The sequence below is a fragment of the Prinia subflava genome, chromosome 4, assembly GCF_021018805.1.
Source record: "Prinia subflava isolate CZ2003 ecotype Zambia chromosome 4, Cam_Psub_1.2, whole genome shotgun sequence".
NCBI lineage: Eukaryota > Metazoa > Chordata > Aves > Passeriformes > Cisticolidae > Prinia > Prinia subflava.
This window is the reverse complement of record NC_086250.1, coordinates 60,625,586-60,643,721: the sequence shown is the minus strand read 5'-3', so window position 1 is coordinate 60,643,721 and position 18,136 is coordinate 60,625,586. Positions and strand designations below refer to the sequence as shown.

The window sequence follows — 18,136 nt, the reverse complement described above, 5'->3', positions numbered from 1 at the left end:
AATTGCATCAGTAGCATTGCAAATAATCTTAAACTATTCCAGGAGATTCTCCATGTCCTATGGAAACATGGATATAGTCCAGCTTTCTCAGCCAAATCTGAATTGTTTGTAGATGTGAAGTCCTTATGTTGTTGGAGACCTAACAGTCCCTGAATCTCCAGAGCTTCTCTGCTATGCCCTTATACTCCATTTTTAATCCTCCTTCCTGCCTCCTGCACAATGCAACGCCCTGCCTTTCCCCAGATCTCTGCTGCAGCTGCCAAAGTCCTCTAGGTCTGCCTTTAAATCTGTAATTCCACTGGATCCTCTCTGATGGGTCACCAGGGAATACTAGCAGCTGTTTTGCAGGAAACGCCACATCTCCTTCTAATCACAAGCAAAAAAAGCAAAGCAATAGAGGGGCAACGTGAGCTCTGGAGCCACAAGCACAGTGTGTGGGAAAATGAGGCAAAACCACATTCTGACTAGAAAGTCTCTTTTCAAATTTTTGCCTTGACTCTCATATACAAGATCAAGCATTCACTCAGCTCACAGCAAACCTTACAATGACACTATAGCAAATATGATGCCGGTAAAATATGTCAAACATAGTGGTTTCCTACCAAAAAAGATCTTTATGTGATTTCTACTCTAATCTGGACTAGAAACAAAACCCCATTTCTTGGTATACCCCACCTGCATCCACATTTTCACCCAACATGTGCTACTCAAAAATTGATCAAGTGAAAAGTTTTTGCCCTGTCAGTGCCTTCTCCATCAATATGACAGACAATCATGGAGGAAAAATGTAATGATCCAGTTTGAGCAGAGAGAAAGATATGTCTTTCATCTTTGAGTGCTTTTTTTTCCCCCAGATACTTGAAACAAAACATGAAAAAAAACCCCTTCAATTTGTCAGAAGACAGACAATAAAACTTTGTCAGCATGAGTCATTTTGAAACATTACTCTTTTTTAGCATGATCTGACTTCCTGTGTACAAGAGGCCTTAAGCAAAAATCAATTTTAGGTTGACCCATGAATAACTCAGAGACCCAATGTTATGGATTATAGCTTGGTATTATTCCTGGTAAAAACAAACAAAATTTAATTGCTAAAACTCAGAAAGGTAAGAAAGCCATTTACTGCTAGTAAACATTTATAGAATAATAAAACTTCTTTTTAAGCTTGTATTCATCACAACACTTGAGTTCATCGTCCTTTTACTTGGAATGGCATAAAGTAACTGATGCAACTGCCCTTAACATAATATGAATACTGTTACTCCCCATTTATAATATTTAAGGGGATGATAATGAAATTTAGTATCTCCTAATCTTGTTGATGATGTTACTCATGGTAACTCATACACTGCCTATGCACAAATTACAGTTTTTCTATTTCCATTATATCCTGAGGTGCTTTGTTGCACAGCCTTTCACTGTGCAAAGTTGAGCAATATATACGTACAATTTCAATAAATGGTAAATGAAACCTACCACCTTGTACTGATCCCAGTTCAAAGTTTGCAAATGTACTTGGCATTAATCCTAATAAAACCAAAACAGAAAAAAACCCACACATGCCCGAAAAGCAACAGCCAGCAACCAGAAAATGAACAACCTAGACTCTTGCAGAAATGTGTCATCGTGCAGGAACTGGCAGCTGGTTCATAACAAGAATTCATAAACACCTTGTAAGCACTTTCATTTTGCAGCCACAGTCTGAAAAAACACTAGCAAAACCCAGTACGTGAGGTTAAACAAAAATAAAATTGTATTTGATGTTAGCAAACTACAGCATAATGTTGCAAGCTTGAAGGATACCTTTACCAGCTTTTTTGACAAAACACTATTCCAAGTCCAGCTGAAAAAGTTTGGAAATAATATCCGCAAACAGTTCCACCCTTCTTGCACTGCGCACTGGAAAGGAAACAGCACAGTCGGTTTCATTTTGATACTTCTTGTAAACTGACAAAGGAAATAAACTGCCAGCTCCAACCCCCAGACTGATCCGCTGCATAAAACACTGCTCAACAATCACAAGCTTCATTCCAGGTCAAATGACATAATTGGGAAATTATCAAGTGCTAAAATAGCCACCGTTCTGCTGGTGTTTATTTACAATAAACACAAGCTTCGCTTTCTGACAGAAACCCACTAAAACGATTCTCCATTTCACAAAGTCTACAAGTGAGTAGGATCAGCAAAATTATGCAAAACATCCTGCTAGAAGAAGAAACGTAAACTGAGCCACTTACAGAGAGGAGCAGGCTGCCAACTTAATCTGATTCTACGACGACTGTAAACATGTACTTTTGGAACGTGAAGCGATTCACATTGCCACAGATGCCGTCAGAGAAGCACAGCAACGTGATTAGGTATTCTGCACACGGGGAAAAATCCGGCAGATGACCTGCCGCAGCAAATACCAGATCTGTGCTCGCACACACCAACTGTTTTGACTACAGGCACTTGTTAAGCACCAAGTTTCGGTCCTACCAGTTGGACACCAGAACTGAACCCATGCCAAGAACAACACGAGCTGAAAACGGCTGCAGGGGTTTTTTTTCTTTTTTTTCCTTGGTTTTGTTTTGGTTTTTTTTAATAATTGTTGATACAACTCAAGTAACTGCAGAAATGAACTGAAGTGCAAAATTAAAAGCAGCAAAACCCACAAGTGTATATTTAGAAGAAGATACCGAATTTTTACTTTCTTGATCCAAGAAAGAAGAGTGTTTGTGTACAACATCGTAGGATGAAGCTGATGTTTTCCTGGAAATTCTTTTATTTATGGGATAACCTGGCATTTGTCAGGACAATTATAAAAGAAATGATAAATAATTTCTAGATTATCATTATTTTACATTTACGTGGCCAAATATCCTAAAAACGACAAAATTCCATAAAGAGCCACACACAGCACTCCCCAGAACAAGATTATTCCACTTGAGTAAAAAGCAGGAAAAGAAAGAAGGGTCAAATGGAACTCCAAAAAATGCTTCAAATAGTGCAATTAATTATCTAAATGTAAACTGAAGTTTCTGGGTACTTGCCTGCTTCTTTAATAATGATTTTGAGATATAAATATGAAGCTCCAAAGTATCACTGAAGTATCAGACAGACAGGAAAACCATAAAAGTATGAATACGCTGCCCTGGTGACAATATCAGTCTTCACATCGTTGAGCAGGAAGACCTAGAATTAACTGCAGTGTCAAGGCCTGTTTCTACAGCTATAAAAAGGGATATTAATGGTTTAGGGTATTAACTTGATTATAAAAGGAATTGAAGACTTAAGTAGGAATTCATCACTCCTGTAATGACACAATTCCACACGTGTAACCAGCATTTGCCACCTGACACATTGCTACTGCAAAAAATGACAATTTTCAAGTCTATTTCTCAGCTCAGCAAGGCCAAAAATCCCCAGGCAAAAAAGAAGTAACAGAACAAGCGAATCTTGGCTACACACTTTTTTGAGTGACAGTCTACCAAAGAAAAGCAAGGAAAGCTTATGTACAGAAATCTCACGTTCTGCTGCAGGAGATGCTCAGGTAAGTCCAACATGGAATGAGAGTCTGAGCTGAATACCACCTCAAACCTTGTGTCCACTGCTTACACCACAAGGACAGCCCTCACTATCCTCTTGCACTAGTGCCTTACTACCTGCTGACCCACATTCCCACCATTTTTGGACTCAAAGGATGGAAATGCAGTATCAGCCCTAAACTTAGGACAGACACATCAGGTGAAATGCTAAAATATTTCCAATAATTAAGCCACGGTACTCCCAAAGGTAAGTACTGCCAACAGATCAGAATTTTGCAGGTGATTTTATATGTTAAATCTTTTATTTGTCTAAATGTACAAATTTATAAACAAATCACCTGTTCATTTATTCAAACACCCAACGTAAATAAATTACACTCCAGATTGTTGCAAAACAGAGGAAAATTTAGTGTTGTCATCCTCTCATGCTTCGTACCATGTAACAGACCTGTTTCCTCAGGCAGATCTTTCACATTCAAGGTCATCAAATGACACATTTTTATTTATTTATACTTATGAGGTAAAATATTTCACTGTATCTCTCTTTCCATCTTTAATTATATTTACATAACAATAACAAAATAAAGTAATTTATGTACATTATTGCTTTAAGAACTAATTAAATATTCCCCCTCATCTATCATAAACCAGAAATGTTTAATGTTTCTTTAATGTTTTACTTAATCCAAAAATATATAATGCCATTTCTTTTTATTGTTAAGAAAAGATAAGCCATTGCATAGTGAGATGGGACTACTGAGATGGTTTGGAAAAAAACAATGCTGTACTATGACTCTAAGAAAACAGGTTATCATTTTTAGGTGACATGTTCTTCATCTGGCTCTGTGAAAAACACAACACCAGATTTTATTCAATATCAAGATCACATATCACTATATTATCATTCCATACAAAATACTTCTAGAGAAACAGTAACTTCACTGAAATTAGCCCAGAATAACATCTTTGCAAGACTTGTATATAATCTGTTGTTTAAACCCTCTGGCTTGTTCTGTTATTTGGGATCCAAACATAGCACCTGGTGAATCAGTGTATTTCTTAACAAGCTGTTTTTTAAGCACAGAAATAATGGAATTTTTTTTCCCTAGAAATACACAGGTTTGAATGGTAAATTGCTCCATCTCTGTTACCCCCAGCATCTTTGCCCCCCAGCAGCCTCATCATTTCATTCTGTATGCAGGGTTCTTTGTCCCTCTCCCCAAAGGAACGGGATAAGCTCTGTGTTAGGGGTTAGATTTGGGTTTTTTTTTTCTCTTCTCACAGAATTTTTTCCCATAAATTTCCAAAAGCCTTGATGACTACTTAGTCAGAACAAAAAGAGTGCTTGAGGGATATAGCAGCACGAGGCTACACCTATTGTTTTTGAGTCCCTGGGAGTGTCCCTCAGAGGGGAGAGATGATGAGCTTTGGGAAAGGCAAAAAAGACAGATCTGGGGAAGGGGGAGGCACTCTTGCTCTCAGCGCCGAGGAGGACGGTCAGGCTGCCCTCTGCCTCTGCCTCGTCCTGGGAAATCTATCGTCATCTGCTGTGTACCCGGGAATCCTGAACTCGCTTTGTCCAGCCTCTCCCCCCACCGCCGCTGCTTCTTCGGACCTTTGAGGCTCTCCTGCTACTCTGTAGCCCTGCCCTGCCCAGCCCTGCCGGGACACCCCTGCTGCTCCAGCTGCCAGCGCAGAGCTCCTCATCTCATCCACCAGCCCGGGACTTTTCCTTCCTTCCAGTTCGGCCTCTCGGAGTCCTGCAGGGGCACCCAGATCAAACTGCTCTGGGCTTTTTTGTAAAAGAAAGCCCTCAAGGTTCTTGATTCTGTTTATTACTGATGCTGTAGTTGTTGTTTGTTTGTCGTTTTGTCATATATACTAGTAAAGAACTGTTATTCCTACCCCCATACCTCTGCCTGAAAGCTCCTTTAATTTTCCTTTTAATTGGAATAATTTGGAGGGAGGGGATTTGAATTCTCCATCTCTAGGGAGGTCCTGCCCCTTCCTAGCAGATATCTGTCTTTCAAACCAAGACACTCTGTTTGGTCTGCAGGTAGACATGTGCCAGCTTTCAGCACAAGCTCCAAATGTGCTTCTGCCACATGCAATACTGTTCTCTGGGCCACATTATTTAAGTTGTCTCCTCAGAATTGCTGATTTTCACAAGACTGCTGAAACTTTGGATTTTGGAACCAAATTACCAAAGAGCTAAAATCTCTCAGACAAAACAGAAAATAGATACAATCAAGTAAGGTTTATTGCTATAATTCTTTTTATTACTAGTAGCATTATTACGAAATTATAATATTTTAGGAAATCCAAGCTAAAATCTATATATGATTTCTTTTACTTGTTTTTCTGTGTTTGCCACTCCTCCTGGGTATTCCCAGGCATCAAATGAATTCCCTTGGAATATTCTGACATCATTTCAAAATCCATGTAACCATACAGATCTGCCCAGCTGAGGACACTGTTTTTGTTTTGAAAATTGAGTGAGCCTACATTAAAGTTTCAATTTGCTTTATCAAATCCTACTACAAACGCAGCATAACTGTCAATTCAGAGTATTTCCTCATTCCAGACATTTTAGATAAATCAGTTCACTCATCTTTCAAGCACATTATTTGCCAGAGGTAAGAAAATCTATTATTTAGAAAGCTGCATGAATAACCACAAGTGATAACCCCTTAACACACAGTCTCCAAAGTGAATGTGCAAATCAGTTCCTGAAGAGGTCACTTGTTCATGTTTCCCTCATTACATATAATAGCTCTTACAAACAAGAAACCAAACTCTTAACCTTCTATAGATAAAAACTCAAGAGACAACACTGAAAAACATACCCAAATACAAGTGTGTTTGTAGGGCATTTTCCTCTCCCTTTAAAAACTCTTTAGTTCTGTATTTACATACAACTTCGTAATTCTAAAGTTGGTTTTCACTTCAACTTGCATCATTTATGACTTCTAACTAAAGAAACTCAGACCTAACTGCACATGAATGAAATAAATGCAAATCAACCTCTGAGAGTCCAAATGACAACTACTTCATATTCTGTCTCTTCATGCACCTCTTGACCATTTATCACTGCAATGAACTTTTCATACTACAAATTTCTTCTTTTGGATAAACCATTTCTCTATTCATAGTTTAATAAATTTCCCACCATTTCTTGTAATGAGAGCTTTTTATGTCTACAATATTAAATGTCTGCTATACCTATATATATATATATATATATATATATATATATATATATATAAGATTTTTTCTCACATAGGTATTTGCTCATTTTTTTTCAAGTTGAGTCTTTGAAAGTTTGTTGAGGCATGGTTAGTGTTTCAGATGCTGTGTGAAGAAAGGCATTTTCCAAGACCACACAGCCTTTAGAGGGCGGATCATAATTTAAAGCACTCCAAGTTTATTCACCCTCTGATGTTGCCTCTGTTACAGAATAATGGGGCGGGAATACACAGGGAAGAGATAGCTGATTTCCAGTACAACTATCTACCAAGGTGCATGAACTGCTGTGCCATCAAAGCTGTGCAATTCTGTTTTCCTTTCTCCCACTTCCAATGCCCTGAACAACCTGTCATCCACTGCAGGTGGTTCCAACTTCCCATGTGTCTTCTTAGAAGCATACACATACCATATTTTAGAAAAACTTTTGGAAAAAAACAATGTGTTGGTGCTCACCAGCTGAAGACACAGGATATTTTTCCTTTGAGGCATTCTAATTACCTTCTATAATTACTTCTATAAGCTAATAGAAAAACAATCTCATTAAAGCAAAGCATAGCTCAACTCAGAACAATTCTTGTGAGTTTTAACACAGTAAGCAAACAAACCAGGATGATTACAAGTCCAACCTGAAGGAAGTCTATACAAATGAAGCAGCTTTACCTGAAGACATTTAACTATTACAATATGTAATAGGATGTCTCTGAGAAGAAGCATGCAATAAGTGTCTTTCCAAGGTATCAAATGTTTCATGTGTGTCAGTCATTTTTGGTTTAAACCACAAGAGTCGATTGGAGCATATGTAAAACATTAGGATGATTACTTCCTACTTGGACTTAGCTGGCTTTTTATAGTGCTAGAATCTGGTTTCACCCATGCTTAGTGTAACATTTCACTTCAGGTGGGAAGATATGAATAGGACATATGTTTGCCTAAGAGATGAGAGTAACCCTTGGTCAGCCAAGAAATGACTATAGAGAGTAAGCTTGGAAGCTAACAGGAAGAAGAGAAAACAATTTTAAGACAAGGATTTCAAAGTGGGTTATTTATAGAGTCAACACTCAGTTATCCATGGTCAGATTATCTGTACCAGAGATGCAGAAACAAATCAGCTCCAGCTGGGCTCATTAGCAGAGGTGCAGCTCAATGCAAATGTCCCTCCACTTCTAGGGACACTGTGGGTTCAAAAATGACACAGCATCTCTTTTTCAGCATAAGACTGAAATTCTTTTTTCAATATAAAGTGAGTCACTTCAGTTGTTTCTGTACAGCATTTCCAAAGGCAAGAGCACTGGAGAAAATGGCAAAGACTTCAGACAAAGCCACTGCCTGGCAGTGCTACCCCAATGCTCTGGGTCCCAAGAAATGTTATGAACTCAGGCACAGCGTCAAGCCCGAGCTGGCTGTGTGCATTCCTGCGTTCTGTGTCAGGGCTGCAGCCTCTGCCAGGGAGCTGGGTGCAGACAAGCACCAGATACTTGTGACAAGGCAGGAGCCAGGCACCAGCCAGCATGGCAAACAGCAGGCACCTCACATACAGCTGGGGTGGCCTCTGTGCTCAGGGACTGAGCCGTGAGATCACTTGAGATTACAGTTTAAAGTTAGGTCATTTAAACCAGATACTCTAAATGAGGGAAAAATTCAAACAAGTACTTTTCTAACTTCAAGAACAACACAGCCACAGCAATATCCACCCAGCTTGAAGCTGCTTTCCTGGCCACAATGTCAAAAGTGTAGCTGACAGTGAAATACAAAGGTAGATTAAAAAAAGGGAAGGAAATGGAAAAATCCAACACGACATTTCTTACCTACCAATTGCTTCCTCTGAATCAGACTATCTGTGTTCTTGCTCAAGGACTGAAACCTTTCTCCATCTGTCAGGAGACAGCAAACTCCAGAAGAGACTATGATCTTCTGGAAGTTGTCCCTTCTCATCAAATTCATGTTCTATAGTTGAAAGAAATCCTACTGTTCAGAGATAACAAGAGATACTTCTAAATTGGAGGAATTTGAGATTGAATTTATTTTTTTCCAGCAATAGGAGTCACTTGACCAAAGACAGGGAAAGGACAACAAGCAGGACACTGACATGATAAATCTCAGCTATAATCAACTGACTCCAACTTGATTACAGAGGAGGAACTAAACTCTGTATTTGGCAAATGGATCACAGAGTGAGTCTTTTCTAAAGCTTTTTGCTGAGTCTGCCAATTGTTAGCTAGACAGTACAGTAGATTTAACCAGCAATGGCTAACAAGTGAACCAAAACTAACCATGCCTGAGCTATCATCCCAGGCATTTGCCTACTGTATCTAAATACTGAGAGAAAAAGGTTTATTTACACTGAACTGCTCAAGCAGTTTCAAATGATAGCTAGAAACAGAGGATCACTGAGTGCAGGATGAGATAGACGAAGAGGGTTATCTGTCCCATCAGAAGATCATTGCAGCACTTGAGGAAATCCGCAGATCCTAAATCTACAACCTTATTACTCCCCTTCCTTTCCTTCTCCCTAGTCCCAAATTCCTTGATTTTCCAAGTTGCTTAAGGTCTGAATAAAAAGTAATTCAAGGGAACAAACAAGTTGAAAGCACATTCACTGTCTGCTTATATTACTCATAAGAGAACTCTGGCAGTTTTATTAGTTCTTATTTCTCTTTACATTTCAGATCCCTAAATGCCTACTGCCAAAAAGGTGTTAGCAGTGGCAGTTACAAAAGGTCTGCTGTCTATCTTTGCTGTTTTACCTACGGACATTAGGTGTACTCTCAATATTAAGGACTAATATATTTTGGAAGGTGTAACATTTAGCAAACAAAACCAGAGAACAGATCTTCTGCTGTACAGTATTTGCAAGTCTCGTGCATGGTATTTATCTTGGAATGCACACTAATGAGGACAGAAGCACAAGCACTAGAAGGGAAAAGACTCAATTAAGGTAAACAGCTGGGAACAAAAGACTGTTAAACATCCAACAATCACATCAACAGAAGGTTTAGAAGTCTTTACCTCTCGTTTGTTTACTGTAACAAGATTAGGTCAATGCTCCCCTCTGCCTCTTAGCCTCATTGAACTAGGGAAGACCATAAAAACAAAACCACTGCACTAACTCATTCACTGAAAAAACTCACTGTCCTGCTCAAAGTATCAGAAAGATACCAAAAATCGGGGGCTACTGCCACAGTAAATTTCAGTCTGTAACTTCCAGCTAATCAGCTGCATATCTGTCTAGCACATACATGCAAACCACACTTACATAAACTTTCTGCTCCCTTACTGCTCCTCCCACTTCAAGATATCAATTCTAGCCAAGAACTTGATTAGCAACAGGCTATGAAACACTTTCAGAGAACATCAGAGGTGGCACTTACAAAAGGACAGTGAACTTTTATAGCCTGAAAGCCCCAGTGCAAAGTGTGGCAGCTGGCATCAGGCATTGCATGTTACAGCGGCAGTCATACCACAAATCAAAAAGAGATGCAGTTTCTTTTTCTGCTCTTCTGCCCTATCAAAACATTCCTGGCACACCTTTGGCTTCAATCTGGTATTAATCCATGGCTGACTTACAGTGTATGGATGGAGACCAGGCACATTGTATAACACAACCCTCAGTCGTTTAGCATTTGCTTCCTAGAGTAGGCTGCTCTCGCCCTGCAAGTACAGTGAGTATTGTTGTCTCCAGATGTAGCCTCACAGAGCCAATATACTGAAAAAGGCCTGCTGAGCCCTCTTTCAAAAGCAATTTTCATTCATTCTGTATCAGAGACCTCTCTCTTCTTAGTCATTTTATGCCAATTTAGGAGTTACAATTATTACCTGCTCTCCCACCCCTTCCTGGCTAACTGCAAAATTATTAAACACCAGAGTTACATGGATTACTTTTGTAGGACTTCTGTCTTCCTCTGTATAATTACCTGTCAAAATCTGGTACATAGTGAGTTTCAAAAAAGCATTCTATGCTGGTTTTGTGTTTTAATTAAATATAAAGCAACACTGGTTAGACACCTTGGGACACTTCTCACTTTACAGAAATCAGAACTCATTTAACAGCTGTAGTATTTCACAGACTTAGACACCTCTATCAGGTAACACTGGCCTCAAGTAAACAAGTAGGTTTTATCTTTTCCTCTAAAAAGTCTAATGAAGTTTTCTAGTGTAATTTAGATCTATAACCATTTAGAAAATTGTAACAGAGATATAGAACCTTATGTTTTTCTCCTTTTAAGTTCATTAGAACAAATAGAGGGAGAATGTAATCCATGCACACAGCAAGTAATCCAGCTGTAACTCATACCACAGCATAGCAGAGGTGAAGCGGTAATGCCGACATTAAACCTGATACTATTTAGCCCTTAAAGCCAGCAGGTAATCCCTCTCTTTCCAAGAACTGCACACTGAGAGAAATCAGATATATTTAAAGAATAATTCAATATCATTAAAGTTTTAAATGATATTTAATTTTTTTAATGAAATAATTTAAATTGAGCTTCGACATCTAGAGCCATATTGAGGCTTCCAAAAGCAAACACTCAGCAACTGCCTTGTTCTTTACTGAAAAAGCTCTATGGAATACACATAAAACAGAGCATAAAAAAGATGACAGCTGCCAATCCAATAGTCAGCAGTTTACCACTGGCACATTTTGTTTAAACTAGTTCAGTACCAATGCCATGTCATTATTCAATTTTTAAAAATTATTTATATTTTTATATATAGTGAATTATATATTTCTAAAATATTACCCATTACCAATGTAATCATAGTTCGGTTATATTCTTAACTACATTGCCACATGTGAAATATACCCAAAAAGTGGCAAAAAACCCCACAAAACATACAAACACATACTTAAGGGAGAAATCAAGGTGACTTTTTGAAAGCATGGGTCTTGCTAAGTTTCTAGTGACCTGCATCCATTTTTATTTAACCTTTCTGAGGCTGCAGCAAATGGAGCTTAGTGTCTGCTCTCAAGCTAAAAATCTTTGCAATAATTTGTGTAAGATTTGTGCAGATAAAAATAAAAATCACAGACTATATTAGATTCCAAGACTGTAAGCAACACGAACTATCATATCTGCACAATAGCATGCTGATATAGTTGGGAAAAAAAAGTAAAAATAATCACAGTGCAGATAACCAAGGGTCAAAGTTCTAGTTATGCATGAAGTTTCAGTATTGGCACTTCCCGTTCTCAGTCTAAAATACTCATAATTAAATCTATTTTGTCCTTCTTCGCTAAAGTATTGATGTGCTATTCTCTCCCTTCCTGCATCTCTGTGTACCTGATTTGCCCGCGTACATTACTGAGGGCATTAGGGCAGTTTTAAGCGCTCCTCGCAGCACAAGAAGCATTGACTGCCCCGCACAGTCCCCAGGCCGGGGCTGCGCTCGGGCTGCCTGCGCCACGCTGAGCCCGCAGCGCCGCCCGGCGCGGGGCGGGACCCGGGTGCCATCCCTGCACCCTGCCACCCTCGGACACCGCAGGTGCTGCCGACAGCCCTTCAACTCGTGTCCCCTCCCTCCCACCGCGCAGGTAGGTAAGGCTGTGGATGTTTTTCTCCAGCAACAGCTGTGTCCTACAACCTCGTGCTCCTACACCAGGTTTCTCACGCCGCTCGACCACAGCAGCAACAAAGCAAGGCAGGATCTGTCGAGACCCTCACTCACATTCAGCCCGCCGCTGCCAAAGCACCAGCAGCACCTTCCCCCGGCGCGCTGACAGCCTCGCCTGCGGGGCTCCGGGCCGTCCTTCGGCGGGGCCGCCGGGCCGCAGGCGCCGTCAGCGGCCGGGAGGCTGCCGGGAGCGGAGGCCGGAGGAGGCGAGCAGAGAGCCGGGAGCGGAGAGCGGCGGGCCCGGAGCTCCCCCTCCCGGAGCCGCCGCCCGCTCCCGACATCCGCCTGTGCTCCGCACCGTCCCTACTCACGAGCGGGGAAAGGTCAGGAGCGGCAGAGTTAAATGCAAAACTCGTTTCACTTATCACAGGTTTTTTCTCCTGAAAACTCGTCAAACTTCTAATTTAGTTTTGGAAGGCGTAGGGGAAGTCAGTCCTTCGACCAACAGTGCCACAGCTTCAGCCACTGCCAGCAAGGGTACACACACTGTCCATCTTACCTCCAAATTCAGGTTCTGAACTCCATACAATAATGTATGGTAATTGGTAATAAAAATTAAGCTTCTGAGGATCTGATTATGTTTGATTTTTACACAGTGGAGTACAAGCAGACCAAGGATTAAGATCCTGTTAAAGTCAGCTGCTGGATAAACACAAAGGTCTTTATCACCTATTTTTCTTCTTACTAGTACTCCATACTCCCAAGTATGCAGATATCAGAGCCACGGTGTCACCACCCAAAATAAAAAGTTCAGTCAACAAGCTGAGGTTTGCTGTGGGACAGCTCTGCGTGGTAAAGCATCCCTGTGCCAAAACCTCAGGCAGCTGACTGCTGCTGGAAATGGTGGGTTCCCCATTAACCAGAAATACTTCCTTTGGCATAATTCTCAAGATTTGAAACGGCAGTGTGTTTAATGTTTACCTAATACCACTACAAGCAATTTGTTTCAACTACATTTAAATGGGCAGCCACTCAGCTCTTCTCACATACATGCAACTCCTCTTGCAGTTGTTGGCTTGTCCAATAAACCCAGCCAAACCCAGCAATTTGCAGCAGACCAGCATGGAACCTCAGTTTAAATGCAAATTTATTCTCTCAGCTGTGTCTAACATGAAACACACCAACAAATGCAAGCTCACACTGCAAGGTATTTTACAATACCTTTACAATTTTACAATGTTTCAGGATTAAATTCCATATATTTGAACACATACATGGAGTGGTGTTCCCCAGGAAATTAAGCTGGAAGATGTTCTCTGGAGTGCTGCATTCCCTGGCTGCACACCCTCCTGACTATGCAGGGATCCCAGTGGGGCAGGAGCAGGAATGGCCCCAATTTATTCAAGTTTCTATCTTAATCACAGAATCTTCTGCCTGAGGCCTGGGAAGAAGATGAGAGTGTGAAAACAGAACCAGAATTCTCAAAGATTACTTATAGTAAATAAACTCTTCAGAGGGCAGTGTGGATCCTTCTGGCAGTGATTTCAATTGGACAGAAGAGAGAACTGGATTCAAGACATCCTGATCCACTGGACCCAAAAATGGAGCCCAGAAATTTAGTCAACAGATCTTTGAAGGTGCATAACCAGTTGGTTTGTGGCTTTGTTTGGTTGTCTTGTTTTTAATTTAATTTGAACATGGGACTTGTAGTAAAAAAAAAACCTAACACTGTATTTTGGCAGCATAAGCCTACCTACACAAAGTAGCCCTGAATGCTTCTGGGATTCCTGTTTAGAAAATCATTCACTGCAGGTGTACATACCTCACAGCACAGGCAATCACTGAAGCCAAGGAATAATGAGACACAATATAATATGGAAGTATAAATAAGCAGACAAAAAAATAATAGGTATAGAAATAATAGGCAAGTAATATCAACACGCAAATACATAAGAAGACAAATAGGTAAAATGTTTAAAATTGACTGGTAAAAAAAAGCCAGCAAAAACGTATGCTCATAAAAAGCTCCAGCTAAGCTGAGAAACAGAAGGTTGAAAGGAACTACTGGTTGTGTCATATACCTCCATCACTTTATGGCAAGGATATTACACACTGCTAATACCTATTTGCATATCTCAGGTTCATGCCTATGGAGCAGCTGTCAAAGCATGTTGTAACACATAATCCTGGGGATCCACAGGGTTGCAAGGCTGTAGCAGAGTGAATGGTGATTGCTGCCTCACATCAGCATGTGATAAAGGTCATATCACAGGTCTTGAATGGCCAGTAAAGCACTGAGTCATCATGAATATTTAGAATATAACACAGGATAACATTAAGAGAGGGTTAACTTCTATAAAGAAACAAAACAACGCATCAGAATTTGGGGTGGGATGGGGAATACACATAGTAACCAATGCAAACAATCTAGCAGAAGTAAATTCAAAGCAATGCTTTCACTATTTGAAAATAAAAATCCATCTTCTGAAAACCAAGGCTGATGTTAGCCTTTGTTTAAGATACTATCAGGATGTTGACAGTTTTATGTACCTCAATATTGGGCATCTCAAATAATCCATTAATAAATCACATAAACCAAATGTTTCAGGAAGTGATAACCAATGCTTTAGTTTTCAACCTAAAGTGGAAAATTTACCAACAATATTAAGACACATATTTAAATAGGAAAGGACTTCTACAGTTGAGCTAAAGACCACAAACATTTACCTTATAGATTAACTTCTGTAAAAAGTGATCTTTATACAATGTGATAATAACAGAGACAGTTTGTGCTAACTGACAGACAAGTTCTACATTCAACTGAGAAAAGAGTGCACAGGAAATAATTATTTTCTAACTCCAGCATCTTAGTACAAAAATTTCTGCACAGAACCCACAATCTGCTAAGAAAGGCAAACAACAAAACTAGTCAATAGTTAAAAGAACTATTCATTGTAAGTAATATGGGAGAAAGAATTTTTTTTTTTGTGAGAGATCTCTTTTTTTGTTCATCTTGCAAGCTTTAATTAAGTGGCTATGAAATAAGGAGTAGCTAAGAATGATTCTTTTGTAACCTGTTTTCAGGCTATAAATGTGTTTCTGGTTATAGTAATACTACCTATAAAACCATTAATAACACTGCTTACTTACCAAAGTCTAGGTACAGACATTCACTTGCCTGATGTCAGCATGAAGTTAGGATATCAGGCTGTTTTCAAGCCTATCTTGAAAAGAAAACATCTAATCTCTGTAGTTAGTTTTGGACTGACAAAATTGGGTTTGTGTCTACTGCAGAAAAAAAAGTGATATGCCAGTAGCACTTTATGGTGACTCTTTTACGCTGTGCATCAAAATACTCCCATAGAATTTTCAACATGAGGCCTGAAATTTATATATTGGATGCTTTCCTGATGGTCACTGGCACTATCAGACAACTTGCACATTTAAGCTACTTGATCCCAGGAACATTTCTTAGTACTCAGCACATGGAGACTGCCTAGTCTAGAATGTGCATTGGGACTCAAACTTTAAAATGCAGAAACAAGAGTCCAATCTGTTGAGAGTGTACATGTTTTTGCTAAAGCTGTGTGGGCCTAAAATACTGCTAAAATTAATTTTGTTTCCTTGTACTGCTATGTAGGTCAACATGCAGGATTTTTTTCCCACCTAGAAATAAGGCTACAGCTTTGGCACTTCAGCACCAGCAAAACCAGAAGAGACTTCAGGCAAAAAACTTTAATCCAATAAAACACCAACACGTATATTTGAGTGGCAAAGTCAAACACTGTATGAAGTGCTTTGGGTTTTTCTGTATTTGTACGTTAATCTCGCTCTGAACCCCAAATCTGGTTTCTTATATTTCAGTACCATGGATATTTCAGCACCAAAGGACAGAGAGGGGTGTTAGAGAAATGCAAGTCGGAGTGCTTGAGAAAGGCAAAATTGTACTGGTTTTGCGTGTGGAGATTATTTCAGAAGAATCTCTGAACCTCTAGCTGATCACTTCTGCAGACATCTTATCTAAACCACGTTTAGCAGAAAAGAAGACAGGGAACCCAGATTTCTATGAATTCCAATTCTTCTGACTCAACTTCACCAACACATCAAGCATCTGATCCATTTTCAGCACCACACTCTACAAAGCTGTGTTTGTGGCCTGTAAGACAATCCTTTTACTCTTAAAGCATTACAGATCTTCACAAACAAATCAAACTGTTGTACTGAGGAAGAGTACAATGCTCCGACTAACAAGTGGTGCTTAACAACACTCAGTTATGCTTACAATACCTTACAGATCAGACTAATGCCTCAGCAATCCCAACTTTTCACAGCAACTCCTCCAGAAACCCCAAGGGGTTCTGGATTTTTGTTTAATCTCTTGGAAGAATGAGGAACACTGGTTTACTTGAGGAGTGCCTTAGTCCTGCACAATCCACTCCTAAATCTATAAATTAGACTGTTACTTTTGGGAAATCCTAGAAGGCCTGAGATATATCCATATCCTGAGATAGTGCCTTTTTTTAATTCTTATCCTCTCCATGTATCAGAAATCGTCCATATTTGAGGCAGGGAACAGCTACTCTACTCCCTTTCACTTGATTTCAGTCAGTTCTTGCATGAAATTTGCTTCATCCTACTCATACAGAGATTTATGACCAACACTGTTCTCTCCCTTTTCATTTTCTATCCAGGCCAAGAAGGTGTTGTCCATATAGGTGCCAAAATTTATGCAAATCACATTTTAAAATCAGCTTCTAACAGTGTAAGAAAAGACAACCTACCCTCTGCTTTCTTAGGAAAGCATCATCTTTTCAGAAAGTGTTTATTTTATGTCTAGCACAGGATTTCTTGTTTCTGGGTCAGACTCCCTAGGGGTTCCTAAAGATCAGTTTGCCTTATTAAAGATGAACTATCATAACAGCAAAATTAAGAACAAGTTCTGTCTCCATTTGGAGTTGGACACAGCTTTCTTGCTGTAAACCTTCAAACCTAAACTATCTAGGCAAGTTGAAGTATGAAGAAGTAATCCCACTGTCTTTCCAAAATAGCTGGAGTTCATATTGTACAATCACATAAAACCCAGTCTCTGTTCTCAGTTGCTTATAAATGACTTCCAAACTTGGGCACCACATCAGTGCCATGGGTTCAGCAGTACCACTGCAGGTGGCTCAGGTAGTTCACTTGGGTACTTCGAGGATAACCAATGAAACCAATCCAACAGGAACACACACCCCTCTTCCCACATTCAACCTGAATTCTTCGAGAGAGCTCATGGAGACAACACATCTTGCAGTACTTCTGTCATACAATTTTTTCCACTGCTCTAAAAATTTTTAAGTATTTTAAAATAATATTTACTAATATAATTTACTGATAATAGTTACTAATTTAATAATGCTAAACGATATACAAAGAGTTAATGCATTCACAAGTATAATACACAAAAATAGTATTTCTTACAGGAGCAATGCTGCTGTACCTTGAAGTGGTTTCTGAAGTTTATTATTTTTGTCCTCATATACAAACTGCTTCCTTAAGGTGTTACAGGGCCTCAAATGTATCCTTTACCTACAGCAAACAAGAACAAATCTGCTGCTTGATGTGTGCAATGCTGCACACACCCTCACAAGCACCCTGACATTACATTTCTTAACTGTGAAATTCCACAATCACAGGTACTAGTTGGTATCTCTTGCTGACTTAATTTAACTGATAATAAAGGGTTTATTTCAATTAGTCTCCCATTAGAATCAGTGATTTAGATTGAAATTAAATTCACATAATTTTCACGTCCTGTGGGTATGCATGTTTTG

General features: G+C 39.5%; 1 protein-coding gene across 6 annotated transcripts in view; it reads right to left on the bottom strand.

The window, feature by feature from the left end:
• Nucleotides 1-18,136, bottom strand: part of ATXN7L1 (ataxin 7 like 1) — a 114,139-nt gene that overhangs the window by 36,425 nt on the left and 59,578 nt on the right. Inside the window, exon 1 of one of the 6 annotated variants that reach the window (XM_063396891.1) lies at nt 12,438-12,561. The exons of 3 other annotated variants lie outside the window; for them this stretch is intronic. The gene's annotated coding sequence lies outside the window, so the exon portion shown is untranslated. Of the gene's footprint in view, nt 1-1,803; nt 1,919-2,237; nt 2,838-12,437; nt 12,562-18,136 lie in introns of those variants that run through there. 2 more of the 6 variants (XM_063396889.1, XM_063396892.1) reach the window with 2 other exon arrangements.